Below are 18,261 nucleotides of genomic sequence, written 5' to 3'. Positions count from 1 at the left end.
AAAGGGCTTAAGCATTACCTTAAGTATTTCTGTATTCAAAATGAACAGGGGAAAAAAGCATAATCAAAGATTCTATTTTGATTCAAATTGTTCATGTGTGCATTTGATTCACCAGTAATTATATATAAGAAATGTCAAGGTAAGCTAAACAAAAGTAAAATACTATCTGTACTATTCTTCTTGGACTTTCAATATATATCCACAGACTAGGTTGAAAATCACCTAAATAAACACATCTGTTAAACTTACATTTTCCAGTGATAGCAGTTTTTACGTTGTGAAATGTGCTTGATGTGTTCATCTTACAAAGACCAGTTTCCAATTTTTTTTAATGTGTAAACTGACCTTTTTCCTGTTGGGTCTGTGATGGCCAAGATATATTTCATTTAATATTGGCTAAAGCTAGAGGCAAAATGGTAAAATACTCTGGCAGCTTTATATGTACATTGGAAAGAAAATACTGTGAGTGTTGCATGACAGAAAGGACCAAAAAATTTAGTCCCATAACATATCTTCGCTAGAAGTCACCTACATTGCTATAGGCCACTTTGGTCAATAGCTAGTAGGAAAGACCTGAAATACTGTTTCAGACAAATAAATTGGCCTTTCAGAGCTGCAATGTAAGGTTATCAATTACATGGGGTGAAAATCCAGACTCAGGGCCAGAGTCAGCACTGGCACATAATGCAAATCTATCTGTGAGCACATCTGTAAGCATTTCTGCCTCTGTGATATCTCCATGTAAAGGAATCAAAATGTCCAAACATATTCCCTTTGAGATGGATTCCAGACAGTCTTACAGGTACAACATCAGATTCCTCACATGATAACAGAAACATGGCTGGTGGGATGACAAATGATATTTAGCTGCACAAGGGGCGACTAGAGAAGGGAGAAGGTACTTGAATTTCAATCCCTCTCTTGCAGTGGCTTTTTATTGTTGTTTTTCTGGGTGTTCCTATTGGTAGCCACCCAGCCATACACAGCCCATTATCTGCACAATTTTCATCTTCCCTCCTAAATTTGGTGTCCAGTAGCTGGGATCAAATTCCAGAACTGAAACCTCAGCAAAGAGCTGAGAAGGCAGTCATAGACTTTTTTATACCTCTGCCAAGCACAGAAAGACTGACCTGGCAAAAGTCAAACATTCCCTCGTAGGTGAATACGTGAAGAAATAGTCTTTCATTTTTTTTGAAAACATATCATCTGTATTGTGTGAATAAAGGAACTTAAATTATTAGATATCCTCTGTCCAATCATCATCTAGTCAGAAACTGGATTGAATGTGCAATTGGCATTTTTGCTGAAGAATTGCACCTTATACATTATTTGGTTATAGTCATGACAGCTTTTTTTTTCCCTCTCAAAATTTGTCAAGATTAAAAAGCTTATACATGCCAGGTTACCATAAAACATCAATATTTGATTAAATCAAAAAGAGGGCATGATTAATGATGTGCTGTCATTAAGTACCTAAAATGATCTCATAAACTCATCATTCCAGTCATATTAAGATCAGTAATGAAATACACTCATTAGATCACAAAGGATAGACAATAGCCTGAGATTAAAGTGCTTTAATCCTCTTGCAGTACAGCAACAGCAGCACTTAAGTTTAAGGTCATCTGCTCTTATGAGCCTTGATATAGTATTTATATAAGTAAATACACCAGAGAATACTGTTAGTAGTGTTTATACAGAACATTCAGTGGGATTTTCCATGACAAATGCTGAAATGAAGATATATTCCCTTATTTTTGGACACATGGGACACATGGACTTGTCCAAAATTCAGCAGAATTCAGCAGGCAAATGACAGAAGGGACTCTGGAGTCATGTTAGACAGTGATGCCGAGAACTTAAGGCTTAAACTCAAGCAGGATGTGTCAGGATGTCAGATCAGTACAAACTTTAATTGACAGCTGTTCTTCATCTCTGCCCAACACCTCTCACAAATAATGCCCTGATAAATATTGGAGAGACACCTTGTTTTTGACATTGGCAGCACTTACAGTGATGGGTAATTTCTCTTAACAAAGCCTAAAAGTCAGGATGCAGGACAGATCCTTGTTTCTACTGTCTGTCAGGTCCTCCAGCTGAAATGTTGAGGACTGGAGCAACAGAGATGCTGAGGAGAAAGGGCAAAAGAAAAGCAGGAAAGCTGAGAGCTGCAAGTCTTCATCAGAGAGCAAGTAGGAATGGTGATTGTAGGTCAAAGACAGCTAAAATGACAAATGTGCAAGGGCTGAGACCAAAACAACAAGAACGCAGGAAATAGTAAAGGCAGCAAATATATCAGATGAGGCAAAAGCTGGCCACAGAAAAAGGAACAGGGTGTGAGTCACAAACTTTTTCTCTGAGACCAAAAACTAGATAGGAGGAAGGAGGTAGACACCCAAATGGTGAGAAAACAATTCCAAAAACAAAGAAGGAAGAAATAAAAGGAAATATATTTTAGATGTGTAATTTGAAAAACATTCAGTTTCTCAAGAAAACAGTGAATTCACTCTTACAAGTCATATTTCTCCACTGCAAACATCAGAAACAGAGATGCTTTGTGGAAGTGGAAAAAAAGCTTTGTGATTGTGCCAGTTTGATAAATTATGTGACTTGCACATGCTAGACATGAGGGAAATGGGCAACAAAATTTTCCCCAAAAGTGAAAATATTCCATTTCAATAGTTGTATGTACTTATTTAATGTTCAAAATATTTTTTAAGTGTCCCTCTGTTTTTCTAATTTGACCAGGAGCTATTTTTAACCTAGTTTCCTTGAGAAAATTGAGGACTTCTATTTTGGATAATCCTTCACAGGACGGATTTTACCAACTGTAAAAATAGCTCACAATTTCTCCTGCCCATGCAGCCAGAGAGCAGCAGAAACATGCAAGAAACTACTTTGCTTTCTCCTTTTAACTGCTGGTGAACTAAATGAAGTAAAAAATTATCATTCATTCAGTTCTATTTCAGAAAATTTCCGACTGATTCTCTCTCAACAACCCTTTTGGGCTCCCGGTGATGCTCTGATTGTGTTTGCTAAGCTCTGGGGAAGGCCCATAGATTATAAACTCTTTCTGACAAGGGCTCTCATTTATTTTCTGCTGCCTGGAGTTGCCTTAGGGCTGTACCACGTGGTATGGGAGGCCTGAAAGATTGCTAAAGCTCCCTTTCCCAGAATTGTCTCTGTTTTGTTACATAATTTAACATAAACACAGATTCCATAACTTCTGAATGTTTGGGGGAATATTTTTCTTTGTTCAGAGTACTGAAAGCTTTCTTTTTTTGAGTTCTTGAAAACATTTCGGTAGCACAAATGGAGATATTATGAATGTTCCACTTCAAAATTCATCTTTATGATGTTTTTTACTGAAGATTAAAATAATAAGCAATTACTTCATACTGTTGATGGCTGCTTCCAGCTTCTTGCTCCAGGAATATAACCATGCTCTACTGAGCTGGGAGCCTCAGGTTCAAGGCCAGAAGCAAGATCTGTGAGAACTGCTTTAATAGCTCACCTCACAACACATTAGAGCAGGAGCTTTATCAAGACTGGATTCCTACATTTGGCTTGAATGACTTGACAGACTGCACTCTTGAAGAATGTTAAGAGAAAAAAAACAACACCTCACAAAAAAAGAGGATGAAAGGTTTTTGTCCCCCATCTATTGGGGAATACTATTTGGGTTGGGACATTTTTTCTTAGGGAACCTCTGCACTTTGCTCTAAAGCATAGAATTGATAAAATGTATAGGACTCTGCTCAGCAGCAAGTGGCAATTACGAATGAGAGCAAAAAGCATAAAGCAGATGATTGCATTATGATTATATAAAATAAAAATTGGTCATCACTTATTTAATGAGTGGTTTCATTATGATTAATAGAGCTGCAGAAACTTTAATTACAAGAGAAAAATCTTATTGTCATGTTCCCTGTGAAAATTTCCCTTCCAAGGTGCAGAATTTGAAAATTACCATGCTGGAAACCATGTGTTAAAAATAGGTATTTTTTTAAAGAAAAATGATGGTGCAGATACAATAGGCTGTTATTTAGCGTTCATAAAGTAGTGAACACCTTTCTAAGAAAGCTGTTGCTGCTGAAAGGTATGGCAGAATATAGGGGGTCTTCTAACTTTTTTATTTTTCATCAAAAAATTGTAAAGGAAGTACTGCGAAGCAAAAAATGCCAAATATTAGACAGAAATAGTAGTTAAATGCAGTTTTATAGGTAATTGCTCACAGCCAGTGTAATTCATACTGTAGTAAAAAGTGTCATGTTTCAGGAAAATTCTAAAAGAAAGCAGATACTGAGGATCTGATAGTGACATATTTTTTCAGGTTAGTCAGACTTCCAAATATGCTTACATGTATTATTGTCTATATATATATATATATATATATATATATATATATACACATTTACATACATACATATGCACATATATGTATTTGTATAAAGATGATTTTTCAAGAATGAATCCAGCAGTATTGTCCATTGAATGTTTTTAGTCATATTTAACAATCTGTATGTGTGATTGCATACAGTAATTCTGACTCAGATCTTGGAGCAACAGAGATTTGTTCCCACTCATGGTACCACTATTCAATTTTCTGTTCCCTATTCAGAGCAATGAAACCGTATCCATGCCTCATGTTTTTACATTTTCTAATTCCTGTACCCAGCAATATGCTTAAGCATACTCTTCTCAGTATCTTTCCAAAATTTTCTTTCACTTTTGTGTCTAAGCTTCTCTTATACCATGTTTTCTTTTAGATTTTCTGTCAGTGCATTTTTCTGAAAGACTAACAGTCTTCACTCAATTCCTTCTTAACACACATATTTCCTGGGAATGTCAACATTAATCTCTTGGAAACAGAGATCCTTTAATATAATAAATCTGCACAACCTGAGAGATTAGACCCCCATCTGATCATTCCCCACATTTTATTTATGTGTCTCACCAGCAATGTTTATCTCACTAAAAATGTGTAATCTAATGGAGTGGCCCTAAAAGTTCAAAAAGCACACAGTCAGTACAACAACTCTAAAAAATACAATTATGGTCTACATGTTAAAAAAGAGTTTGTGATTTTGAGAGTCCAAGTGGATGACACTTTTCAGAACAGGTGGTCCAGCCAGCTTCACGCCAACATGGATGCTTAAAATGAGGTAATGAAAAGTTGATAAGCACTGAAATTTGGGTCAGTATAACCACAGGACCTGCCATTCAGCACACTGCAAATAAAAAAGGAAAAAATACCTCTCTTGATCAATACAAATAATTTTTTTACAGTATACCAAAAGGTATATTTTAGCTGTAATTGCTGAAGAGTAAAAATACCAAATAAGAAGAAAATTATTAAAAGAAAGAATATAATCTCATGGCATATGTAACTACTGAATTTTACTGCATTCACATACTCAAATGAAAACCTTTTTAGGTTTTGTGTTTGTTTTATTTGTGTAACATTTTGAATCCTATATTTAGCCCTGTATATTATGCTGGAGAATCATTGAGCTACTGCAAATTAAAGAGGCAAAAGGAAAAGCTTGCTATTTTATATGCCTGAATGTTAGGAATATGCGCACAAAAATAACATATTTTTCTGCCACAGGCGAATTAGAAACTTTTTTTTCTTTATTACTTTCTAAATAAGTTATATCCAGTTTATGGAGTTAAACGTGATCTGCCCATAGAAGAGATTTCACTAGATACCCTAAATGAACTGATATCTTAAAATAATTCTTTTTCAGCTTCACAATAATTTTCCTGGTAAAATCATAGCCAGACATAAGAAGACATTAGGAAGCACTACCAAGTGTAACTACTGTAAAGTCAGTGGAAGAGTTGGTATTTGCCTCAATAAATACTGACCAGTCTCTGTAACTCTCCCCCCAGTGCTTTGCCACTGCTAAAGCTGCTGGAACTGCTGTGCCACACCTCCTTTCTCTGTCCATAGAGAAAGCTCATCCAGCAGACCCAGAGGATTTAGATGCTCAGATATGGCACTCCAAAATAATAAGCTATAACAGTAATTCATTTAGCACTGTGACAATTCTATCTGTGGAAAAAAAAAAAAAAAAAAAAAAAAAAAGGTATAAAAAGGTGGTGGTTATTTATAGATCATCTCTAGTCCACAGATCAAGGCACTCACCACTTTGCACAAATTGATTTATAAATTGCATGTCAGAGGGATAATATCACTTAGAAGGGAAACCTCTGGAACAGCATTTCATAGAAGAGAAGTGCAGAGCAGGGTATAAGAAGAAATAATACACCCATTTAACAGCAGTGTCAGTACCTGCTGTGCCAACTGGCATCTGCCCCAGACTCCAGAGCTAACCCCTCTAATCTTGTAAGAGTACTAGAGCATCATAAAAAATAATGCCCAATATTTCACCAAAAATATCAGAAAAAAGACTAAAAGTGCAGATCATTGAGTATCATAGAACACATTCTAAATCTCCTTTTCTTTCTTGCCTAGCCAAGTGTCCAGTATATCAGAATATTTTCTTTCCCTGTGTACACACTCTCGTACAGCCACCCACCACTCTACTCAAGGTGGAAGTAGGTTTGTTTACCAAACTGGGATGGGAGTAATTCAGCAACTATTAATGCAGCTTGAATAATATTTTTCAATCAGTAAAATTATTATGACTTATCTCTTGACTTCTGAATCAGTAAAATCATACAAATGAAAACCATGTTTTGGAGGAGATGCACAAAAAGGCTAACTTACTTATTAACTTGAAGACAGAATATGTAATAGCTATTTGTTTAATTCATCAGGCTAAAGAACCAAGAAAAAATTTGCTTTCTCCTTCGTAAAAATACTCTCTTATATCCTGATTTTTAAATTACAGGAACAAAATGCCCAGTTTTTCGTGGAAAATGATTACACAGCTAGATTCTGGCTCTATGCATTTCACTTTTTTATATAAGAAATTAATCACCTGAAGAAATCTGTAAGGTGTTCAAACCTTAGAATAAACACTTGCTAGCAATCAAATGTTTTATTTCTCCTATAGCATTAAGGGAAGTCCAGGGACTAAGCTGAAAACATCTGTGCTGCTCCTTGTGTGTGGAAAGTATAACAGCCTATGTGCGGAGCCAGTAACAATATACTACTTCTTATTTGCCAGGCAATGCTGGCTATCATCAAAAACACACCTTTAATGGAGTAGCCGAAAGGCACAGCTCCACAACTGTATTCAAGCAAGAATGGGATAAGGAGGTGATTTTGGCTAAGCCTGTTCCTCATCATTTTGTGTCCCAGATGAGGTGAAAGACAGAAACTCTGTACCTCGTTCCCAACTCTTTTTGACTGGGGACATGCACTGGTTTACCTCTAGCTCCAGAGCCAGACCTGTCACAGTCAGTGCTAATGAAATGTGATCTCTTTCCTTCTTCTTGCCTACACAGCTGGTTGGTTGGAAGATTTAGTAAAGGAAATGAATCACAAAGGCCAAGAGGACTCAGCTCTATATGTGTGCCATTAACAATATGCTTCAAGCCAGGCTCTAGGGATTTCTTATTGGTGTCAAAGAAGCCTAAATAAAGCAGACAAACCAAACAAGCTCTTTTTCATCTACTGTCTAGTACTAACTGCATAAACAAATATTCAGCAACTCAAGTTCTCCACTGATAGAGCTCTTCTCGCCATGATCACCAAAAGTGTTCACTCACCCAGCATCCAGGTGCTGCATACTGATAAACTTGCCTTTAAATTCTCTCCAGAAGGTACAAAACAGTAGTTAATTCCATGAGTTTCAGAGCTCATACCTCATTTAATGCCAGGAAGGATGTAACACAGCAAAGCGGGGACCAGTCTGACTTTCCTCAAAATGAGATCCCAACCATCAGCTGAGGTTTTTTCCATCCTTCAGGGGGGATGGACACTATCCAGCTGAGGTCTGTATCTACAATACCCACAATTTGTTTAAAAATGGCATGATATGCACTGGCAGAAAATGAATTATCTGGTGAGGGTGGAGGCCAGCAAGCATTGTTTTATCAGCTTGACAGTAACACCAGTGACTGCACACAGCCATGGTTTAGTGTTCACTACTCACACCAGCCAATCCCACACATCCACATGAACAGTGCATCTTTTATATGCACCTTTTTTCTTTCCAGGCTGGATCTTCATTTTCACAGAATCACAGAATATTCTGGGTTTGGTGGGACTGAAAGGGAGCATCAGGTCCAGCTCTTAAGTGAATAGACAGCACAGGGATCAAATCCATGACCTTGGCATTATTGGCACCATGCTCTAACCAACTGAGCTAATCTCTTTAATCTTAGCCTTAATTATCCTTCCTTTTCCTCTTTTAGCTGGGCTAAGATCTCCCATCTATCCTGTTTTCCTCACATCTTACTTTAGGAAACACCGCACTGTATTCCCTCCTAATAATTAGTTACCAAAGTAAGCTGAACTTCCAAAACTTGTAACGTTAATATACTCTGTCTACAATGGGATATTTTCACAAACATACAAACATTAACTCTTCATCATTAAGTTTTGTACTTTAATCTCCTGGGTCTGCAAAATTGTGTTGGAAATTTTGCAACAGTTGCCTTTCAAATTTAATTTTTTTGTACTTCCTTTTTTTTTTCTTCTGCAATAAGATGGGGAGAATGCTTCAGTGTAAATCTTATTTCAGTGTCCAGTATTTTATTTCTGTTTCAGATCAACACTAGAAAATATATAGGGGCAGACAAGGATATATAGTGACAGCATATGTAAGGAATTGTTCAATCAAATTTTAGCTTTAGAGAAGATCTAGTAGACATTCTTGAAACTACTGTTAAAATTGATTCTTTTTCCTGCCAGATCTTCCTAATATATTTGTTTTCAGTGATTTTTTTTTTGGTGGGTTTTTTTGGTATGTTTGGGTTTTTTGTGTGTGTGTGTGTGTAGATTGTGTGACTGTCCATTACTGCCAAATTATTCTTTTGACAAGAAATCAGCACTTGAAAGTAGCATTCAGACATTCAGAGTTAGAGGGTGGACAGTGAGAATCAGAAGTCAAAACCAAGACCAAATCTGAGGTGAAACAACTGAGCCATGCCAGCAGGTTGCAGAGAGACACAGCCTATTCCCCTTGGAACAGCATCCAGTTGAGCCACGGGATAAATCTGTTGCACAGAAACACCTGAGTACCTGCACCCCATTGTTTTTTTCCTCTGTGAAATGTGGAAGATCTTTTTTCTCATCTGTCCCAAGAGAAATAAATTGCAAGGAAATGTTTAGCAGCTGTAACGTGACTAAGCAGTGTAAGGTGGCTCCTGTCCTGCATGGTGGGAAAGGAACTGGGGTGTCTCACCCACAAGCACCACCTGATGAAATATTGATGGAAAGGCAGTAGAGGAAACTCAGGCAGCACAGCTGAGAGTGGCAACCATTTAGCCCACGTGTAGTAAATGTTATTTCCATTACTCTTGGGACTGTAAATCCTACCTTCTCCATTAGTGATTACACTGGAAAACCACAAGCAAACCCAGACATAAATGACATGAAATTAAAAGGACCTTCTGCATTTCTGTTTCAGTAAATGTTTTGGATCAGTAAAGCCAACAAGACAAAACTTTCTGACAGAAATTTTGGAAAAATTCCTTCTTGGAAATGTGGTAACCCCTGTGATAAACAGAGGTATGTTTAGAAAGGGTGTCCCAGGGATTTCTACTGATGCGCAGGTTGGGACATTTGTGTATTAACAAGAAAAGCAGACATCATAAAATTGCTGGTTTGTTTATTTAGAGCTAAGTGGAAAGAACAAATTAAAGTGAAGGTGAACAGCATCCAGTGATGACAGAAGCAATTTGCCAAGTGTGATAAATATGCCAATGCTACTAGACACAATGGCAGCACTCCACAAAGCCTGATGACAAACAGCTTCTTCAAAGCTGGTACAGCATTTCAGGCTCCCAGACTGACAGGAAAATGGGGGAAAGGAAATGAAAGAAACTTTCACATTGAGTTTCAGTTAATTAAAAGCAGAAATTTGGGAGAGCAAGCAGTCTTACCTTTTGAAATGTCACTCCCCCATCTTTAGATTATATGATGGACAAAGGCTGAATAAATATTCTTTTGGCACTTGGAGCCAAATAATGACTGTTCCACAAATATTCTCAGTGCTGTTATATGTGCCTTAGAAAAAGTTGAATATATGTGCTTATTTTTTTTCTCCAGCATCAGCAATGAAAGTAAAACAAGAACATTAAGCATTTGTGGTCTACTCATTATGGAGAGGAGAAGAAAAAAAGAAAAAAATGGAAAAAAGGAGATCACACTTCTATTCTGGGATTGTAAGATTGCTAGAAGGAGCTGACTGTAAAAAGGAACCTAAAGATCTGGCAATTTATAAGTGACCACTTCTCCTTTAGGGGTTGTCATCATATTCTGATTTACTGAGACTATATCAGACTAGAAATAAGCCCTCTACAGTAGTTCCTCTCTTTGTTAGAATCACCAGTAAAAAAATAGTGATTTTCCATGTCCATTCTAGTAGTTAGTTGTAACTCAGTGTTTGTAAATGCTTCATAAGCCAGAAATTCCAGGAATTGCCTCAGAATCCATTTGCATTACCCTTTGTATCATACAACATTGTTTCCCAGTTTCACCCCCTTAAAAATAACACTGTGCACAGTCCAACAATTTGCTTTTTTCATATGAATGCTAATAAAGACTTTATTAGAAAAATAGATTGTGTGTAGTGATTGCTGATTACTGACTCTTAGGGGAAAGTTTGCCTGAAGTTTTAAGAACTTGTCTGTAAATTCTTGGAGGCCCTGATCTAGGAAAACATTCCTGTGTTGAAACAATTCCCATCATTTTGATGTGTTTTCGTTAAGCATTTGCTGTTGAGGTTTTTTGTTGTTTTTTTTTTTTTTCAATTTAAGTTTTCCCATCTGCCTAAAAGATTTGCTGTCATTCATCCTCCAGAGCACGTTGGTTTAAGAGAATCAGTCTCTTGAGTCTGCCCTGGCACCCAGCTCTAAGATCCAAATGTTCCTCTGAACACACAAACAGCTGTGGGAAGGGATTACTCTGGGTTTAGCCAGTACACTGCCCATGAAGTTGATGTGGATGCTTAAAAAATGTCAGGAAAGCCATCACCTCCTAATAAATACTTCTATCTGGAGAAGGACTGCTGTGACTCTCTCCTTTTAGCTTAAAGCCCAGTTTCAGCAGTGGGAACAGAGAAAATAATTCTTCTAAAGTAAGGCTTTTCTGGGATCTATAAGTGTGTAGGTTAAAATTCCTCAACTGAAAAATTACTGAATCCCAGGGTTTCCATTTCATCAGGTACCCTAAGCATCACTGTACTGCAGGGTCATATTGCCTGTACTCACCCCATCATCAAACACACAGGAAGAAAAAGGCAAGGTCAGGCATTTCCCTCAAAAGCCACGACATGGGGCCCTGAGGTTTGACAGAGAAGCCCCAGACATGGATCACAACTGGAAAAGTCCTTCTTCCTCCAGAACTGAGAGAGAAGGAGGCATGTTACCGGGCTTGCAAGGGTCTTTCAGGGTGAAGAGAGAGACAAGAATGTTGACCTCATGTCCAGAAGGCTTGATTTATTATTTTATGATACACACTACATTATGACTATACTAAAAGGAATAGAGAGAAAAGTTCTCAGAAGCTTGCTACACTAAGAATAGAAAAGGAAAGGAATCAACAACGTTCTGTGTCCAGGCAGAAAGCAAGAACAGCTCTGCCGTGAGTGGTCAGTAGATTCATTCATCCAAGACCAACCATGGATCCACCTGTTACATTCCACAGCAGCAGATAACCATTGTTTACATTGTGTTGCTGAGGTCACAGCTCCTCAGAAAGCGGGAAAATCCTAAAGAAAGGATTTTTCACAAAAGATGTCTGTGACAGAGGCAGGCACAAAGAAAAGGTTCACAGCTCATTCTTTTCTGCATGGTTTCTCACTGCAGACCATGCCCACAGACCCTCCTACATCGCTGGCTGAGCAGGTCTTGTTAATCACTGAGCTAGGGAGGGAACATCCCTGCTCCTAACAGGGAATGCTGACAGCTGCTGCCTCTCACCCTCACATGGGGACAAAGATGGCTCCCAGTGTTATTTCTTCTCAGGTAACTTTCTACAGCTTACAAACTCTCCATTGACAGGGTGACTACTACAGCCTGGCTCTGCTCCTGGTCATGCTCAATCACTTCCATTAAAAGCATGATTTTTTAAATTTTTGTTTTTTAATAATGTGAGAGGAGCTGTAAAGTCATTAAAATGTATAGCTTCCTGGCACAAATTTAATTATCAATTCCATCATCTGAGACCACATCTCCTGTGTTTCCAGTGCCACAACAGAAATACTTCTGCAGTCACATCTGAGGTCATGCAGAATTTGAAAGACCTTATCTCTCATTTTACTCGCTCTAATTTCACCATCCAATCACTGCCTCAAACAGTTTGTTTTGATATAACCTTTTTCTGTTATAATCTCTTAACTGTGCTGTCCATCTTGTTTTTATAGCATACATCTTCTTGACATTTGTTTTTTTATTGTTCATTCTGAATAAGTTCCTTACAGTCTCACTTGATTTTCAAATTAAAGTTGATCTGCCAGCCCTGAAAGCTATTAAATTTTAATTTAAAATGTGGATATTTAGTTACTGTGATTATCTACATAAAGGGTTTTACATGCATGTTTATGAAAAACTGGCAAACAAAAGTATGCTTTTTTAACAGTTCTGAAAGTTCAGTATTTTCAGATTTTTTCCTTGCATTATTTTAGTGGCAGAACAGATATTAACTGCCAGCCCAGTATTATATCATCTCTGGAGCTCAGAAAAAATAGGAGATGCAGACTTATACACACACAAATGCATTTCATATTCCCATCCCAGAACATTTACATATTTACATATGATTTTTAATCAAAATATTCTGTGAACAAGTGGAAGCAACACCAAGAACACAGTAAAATGAGTAAAATGTGGACACAAGCAACACAGGGATCTGCCTTAGAATATAGACAGGGAAGGAGATTAAAAAATATTATTATTATTGGTGGATGTTTCATTGTAGTAAATTCAAGTTTTACAAAATTAAAGTGTGCTATCCATACTCAATCTGAGTAATTCCTTTGAGGGTGGTTCTGCTCTTGGAAAAATGGAAAGACCCAAGTAATTTCCTTCTTCATACTGGACTTTTACATTCATTAAGCTCAGGTGTCTTTCTCACAGAGATGAGCATGAAGCCATACAGGTAAGCACAGCTGTGAAAACACAACCAGCCCTGAGAAAGGTCTGCTCCTGCTGCACTGCTGAATCATCAGTGTCAGCCCCAGCATGGGGTCTCAGGAACATTTAGAGCTGGTACCCTTCTGCAAGTGGGGGTTTGGATAAAGCGGACCCTTGCTCACGTCCTTGGAAGTCAGAGTGTGCTGTGTAAGGAAGCATCTGTGAGAGCAGCAAATTAGAAAAAAAACAGTAAGGAGTGAGAGTTGTGCATATGAACAACCTGGAACAGTAACTGGAAATAAAGAGCTCAAATGTGGAGTCAGTAGTCTCTTGGTAAGAGGGGAGTCCCATCTCAGACACACATCTCTGACACACATCTCACACATCTCATATATATTCCTGCTAAGGACATCGAGATGCAACAACAGTTTTTTCTCAATTTTTTATTTGTCATTAAAGTGGCCTCATGACACATATGTAGCCCTTTTCACCTCTTCCTGTGCTCATGGTCAAGAAGAGAATTTTGAAGTCTGTCACAACCTGGAGGAAGCTGATTTTTGTCATTCACGTTGGAAATAAGTGCATGCTACATTGGCAGTATTTCTGCTCTGCTTTGTCTAGACATAAATCTGACCTTGGAAAAAGCCAGAGAACTTCAAAAATATCTCAGATCTCTGTGGAGACCAAACAAAAAAAAGGACAAGTGATTTATATCTGGTTAATTTGTAGAGCACCTTTCACATTTGGCTGAATTTTCAAAACACATGCTTGTGGTTTTTGCTTGAGGAATCTAGTGAGCCTGGTGTTTCTTCTGCTAACACAAACCAATAGTGAAGACACATGAGATTGCAGGGCAGGCTCCATGCTTTTAGAGTTTCCAGTTACTCTTTCCTGATCTCTCTGTCCTATAATGGTCTGACTTAGGGAGTAAGGCAGCAGGGACTAAGGACAGCCAGAAGGGAGTGAGGTTCACTTGAACTGGACTTGGCTGTCTGAAAGACAGGCATTGAGCTGATACTCTTACTGTAGATTGCACTATTTTCCTCTCAAGTGCCTCTCTCCAGCTGTAACAGAGCCCTTCTCTTGCTGACTTCTCCTCTGCCCACTTCCCTGAGCTCCTGTTCCAATCGAGACTGAAAGAGGAAGTGCTGAAACAGCTGTGCACTTTTCTCACAGTAATTCTGGATGAAGCGGAAGCAGCGAACACTGGAAATCTGTCCTGTTTTGCACTCTGTAAACAACTTCTATAGCAACATAGCTGGGACCAGAGAAGTTACCAATATGAGAGCAAACTTGCAGACATCAAAGACTCCATGATTTATACACATTGTATTACATTTTACCTCTGTTTCTCAATTTTATAAACAATATTTGTCTTCTGAAAGAAAAATATTAAAAGGGAATAAATTACAATATACAATCATGTCTTTTATTTTTTTTAAAGGAGGAAAAAGATCTGTCAGTCTTTTCCTCCCAAGACATACTTTGACATCCTTGAACTCAGACCTAAAAATTGTCCACTTTTTTTTTTTTAATTTTTGGTGCAAATAAGCATAGCTTCTTGCCAAGTCTCAAAGAGCATGGCGTAAAGCGTTACAAGCTCCAATCTTTCATTTATATAATGCTCTTATATCTGAGTTATGGTTTTTTTCCAGCAGTGCCATATTACTGATCACCAAATCATGAAATAATAGAATATGCTGAGTTGGAAGCGCCCTACAGGGATCATTGAAGTTCAACTCCTGGCCCTGTACAGGAAACTCCAAGAGTCACACTGTGTGTCTGAGAGCATTGTGCAAATACCTCTTGAGTGTTTGGTGCTGGTTCCACCAGGCTGGTGCTGTGACCACTTTCCTGGGGAGCCTGTTGCAGTGCCCAAGCACCCCCTGGGTAAAGAACCTTTCCCATATCCAACCTAAACCTCCCCTGACACAACTTCAGGCCATTCCCTTGGGTCCTGTCCCTGGTCACCAGAAGAAGAGATCAGTGTCTGCCCCTCCTCTTCCCCTCAGGAGGAAGTTGTAGACTGCAATAAGGTCTCACCTCGGTCTCTTCCAGGCTGAACAGACCAGGTGGCCTCAGCTGCTCCCCAGATGGCCACCCTTCAAGGCCCTTCACCATCTTTCCTTCCTCTTGGCCTTCCTTGGCCTTCCTCTTGGCCTTCCTTGGCCTTCCTCTCTAATAATTTTATATCTTGCTTACATTGTGGCACCCAAACACACCTGGAGACATCACTTGAGGTGAGGCCACCCCAGTGCAGAGCAATGGGACAATCCCCTCCCTTGCTTGATGCCCCCAGGACACCCTTGGCCCTTCTGGCTTCCAGGGCACTGCTGGCTCATGTTCAACTCACCAAGACCCCTAGGAACCTTTCCCTGGCACTGCTCTCCTGCCTCTCATTCCCCAGTCTGTCTGTACATCCAGGGTTGCCCCATGCTAGGTGCAGAATCCAGCACTAGTTGTTGTTAAACTTCACATGGTTGGTGACTGCCCAGCCCTCTAAATTGTTGGGGTGTCTCTGCAGGGCCTCTCTGCCTTTGAGAGAGTCACTGACTCCTCCCAAATTAGTGTCTTGGGCAAACTTACCTTCCAGTCCTGTATCCAAGTCCTTTATGAAGATTTTGAAGGGCTCTGGACCTAAAATGGAGCCCTATGGAACCCCACTAGTGACCAGACACCAGTCTGATTTAATTATATTTACTGTAACTCTTGGTACCCTACCTGTGAGCTAGCTGCTCATCCATTACATGATGTATTTTTCCAGCTGCATGCTGACTAAAAGTTCTGTCTGTTTTTCAGTTTGCAGTCTCAGATCTTCAGTATTCCCTGCTCAACTGCCACTGTATGAAAAAAAAATGCTCATATCAGGCCACATTTTATTTGAACCTGTTGTATTTATCTTCCATTAATAACAACAACAACAATAATAAATCAATAATAAATCAATAATAATATGCAATAATATGTAATAATATTAATCTATAATAATAATACTAATAATCAGATAATAATTTTAACATCAGTCACATATTTATGGCAGTTCCATAGAGTTGTGCCACACTTTCCTCACCAGCTATGGGAGCTTTTGTCCTGCAGTCCAATATTTACAATACAAACTTAATTGTCTTTATTAGCCATTATATTTTTCCTAACAAATTAACATTTGAAAGGCTTGGTAATTCTATTTACAGGGCCTGTTGTGGGAAAAACAACCTCCAACAAATAACCGAATTCCTCAAGCTCAATGCAATCATAATTGCTTGATACAAGGTACAGATTGCCTTTGTGTTTTCCTAAATGGGATTAATGCTTGGAGGATTCAGTAACTCCTCATTAGCAGGCAAAATGATTGAGTGCAACTGACTTCCAAATAATGGCTTTGGTCAGATTATGAGTGTGCCAGAGAAACATACACCCTAAACGACTGAAATGGTCCTTTCAGATTTCCCTTCTGTGCAGACCATGGATTTGAAGGGATAATAGACTCTCAGCTAGCGTAATTGCAGAGTATGGTACTTACATCTCTGGCTAAGTATCTATGTGGGCTAAGCAGACAGGCAAAATTTGAATTTCATTTCCTGTCACTGCAGAAGAGAACTGTAATACCGTGGCAATTATCACAAAAGAGAGATCCTAGAGGCAGACATGCTTTTCTGGCCCGAGCAGACCTGTTCCCCACATAACAGCAACAGCCTGTAATGTGTTTTAGAATTGCTATGGAAGGAAGCAAAACAAAAAAAAACATCATTTGGCACTTAAAAGAACTCATGCTGCTATTTGTTTCTTAGTGCTTGAAGCATTTTATGTCTACATATTGAAAGAAAGCTGAGTTCTGTGCTTTGATAAGGCATTATGCACATCCATTATATAAAAATGGATGGAGCCAAGCAAGGATTTGGCACTGTGTCCCTGATCTCTTTTTTTTTCCCCACCAGTGATTAATGATGCTACCAGGTGTCTGATGCCAGGATTTTTTTTTCAGTTTCAAATCTCTTGCCAACTCTTAGACTCAACAGTTTGAAAGCTTCCAGAAAGGTGACTGAAGAGCTCTTAACTGAGCCTCTCAGGGCAAATGACCACGGCATTAAGTGCATGATCCAGCTCCCACTGAAGGCAATGAAAGTCCTATCATGGACAGCAAAGGAGGCCAGATCAGGCTGCTGTAATAGGTTTACTTCCACTTCTTAAGCTGTAACAAACATGCCTCTAAACATAACCTCTAAAACAAAAATCTTAACAGCAGTGCAGATGCAAGAAAAATTCACCTATTGCAACTTATAACTAGAATATACATTTAAAACTTACTTCCTGGTTTAGCAGTGTTGGTTTCATTAAACTAAAGGCCTTTATTTACCCTAAAAGTGTGCTGCTGAATTTTGCTTTCTTTGCTCAAGTTGCCATTGCTCCAAAAAATAAAGAGGTTTTGAGCCTGTGGAGGTGGGCATGTCCTCTGCACACCACACTGTGTATCTAGCCAGCACATTGCTGCTAGTGCTCTGAGAGCACCCTACTAACCTCAACTAAACCAAGAGTATGGAGGAAAAACATTTCTTGCTCACCAAGATTTATATTTTAAGTACTGCTACACTGTGATTGAAGTGCTTGTTTTTTATGCTCTGGTGATTTCCAGCTGCAGAATGGAAATAAGTCAGGCACTTCAAGGGGGTGAAATTATTTACTCAGCGTCTTCTTATTAATACACATCAAAAGATAACTAACTGATAGCATGCAAGGATATTGCATAAACAGCTTTAAAGCATTTCTTGTGAAAGCACTGTGTGGTTGGACAAGATAGTGTATCTGCTTGCAGGCAGCTATGTACTCCAAGAAATTTCAATAAGTCAAAAATTAAAGGGCACAAATACAAAGCTATAAAATAAAGCCTATGCCAAACACTCCCTATTTGAATAGATACTCCATCAAAAATCTATAAGATTCAGATCAGCTGAACAAGCAGAAAAGCAAGGAGCTATATCTGGAGAAAGGAAAATGTCTCTTACAAGAATCAGAAAAAATACCACTCCCTACTTGCACCTCTGAAAAGAT

This window comes from Zonotrichia leucophrys, chromosome 2 (genome assembly GCF_028769735.1).
Source record: "Zonotrichia leucophrys gambelii isolate GWCS_2022_RI chromosome 2, RI_Zleu_2.0, whole genome shotgun sequence".
NCBI classification, from domain to species: domain Eukaryota; kingdom Metazoa; phylum Chordata; class Aves; order Passeriformes; family Passerellidae; genus Zonotrichia; species Zonotrichia leucophrys.
The sequence above is the reverse complement of the archived record's forward strand: the minus strand, read 5'-3'. Positions refer to the sequence as shown.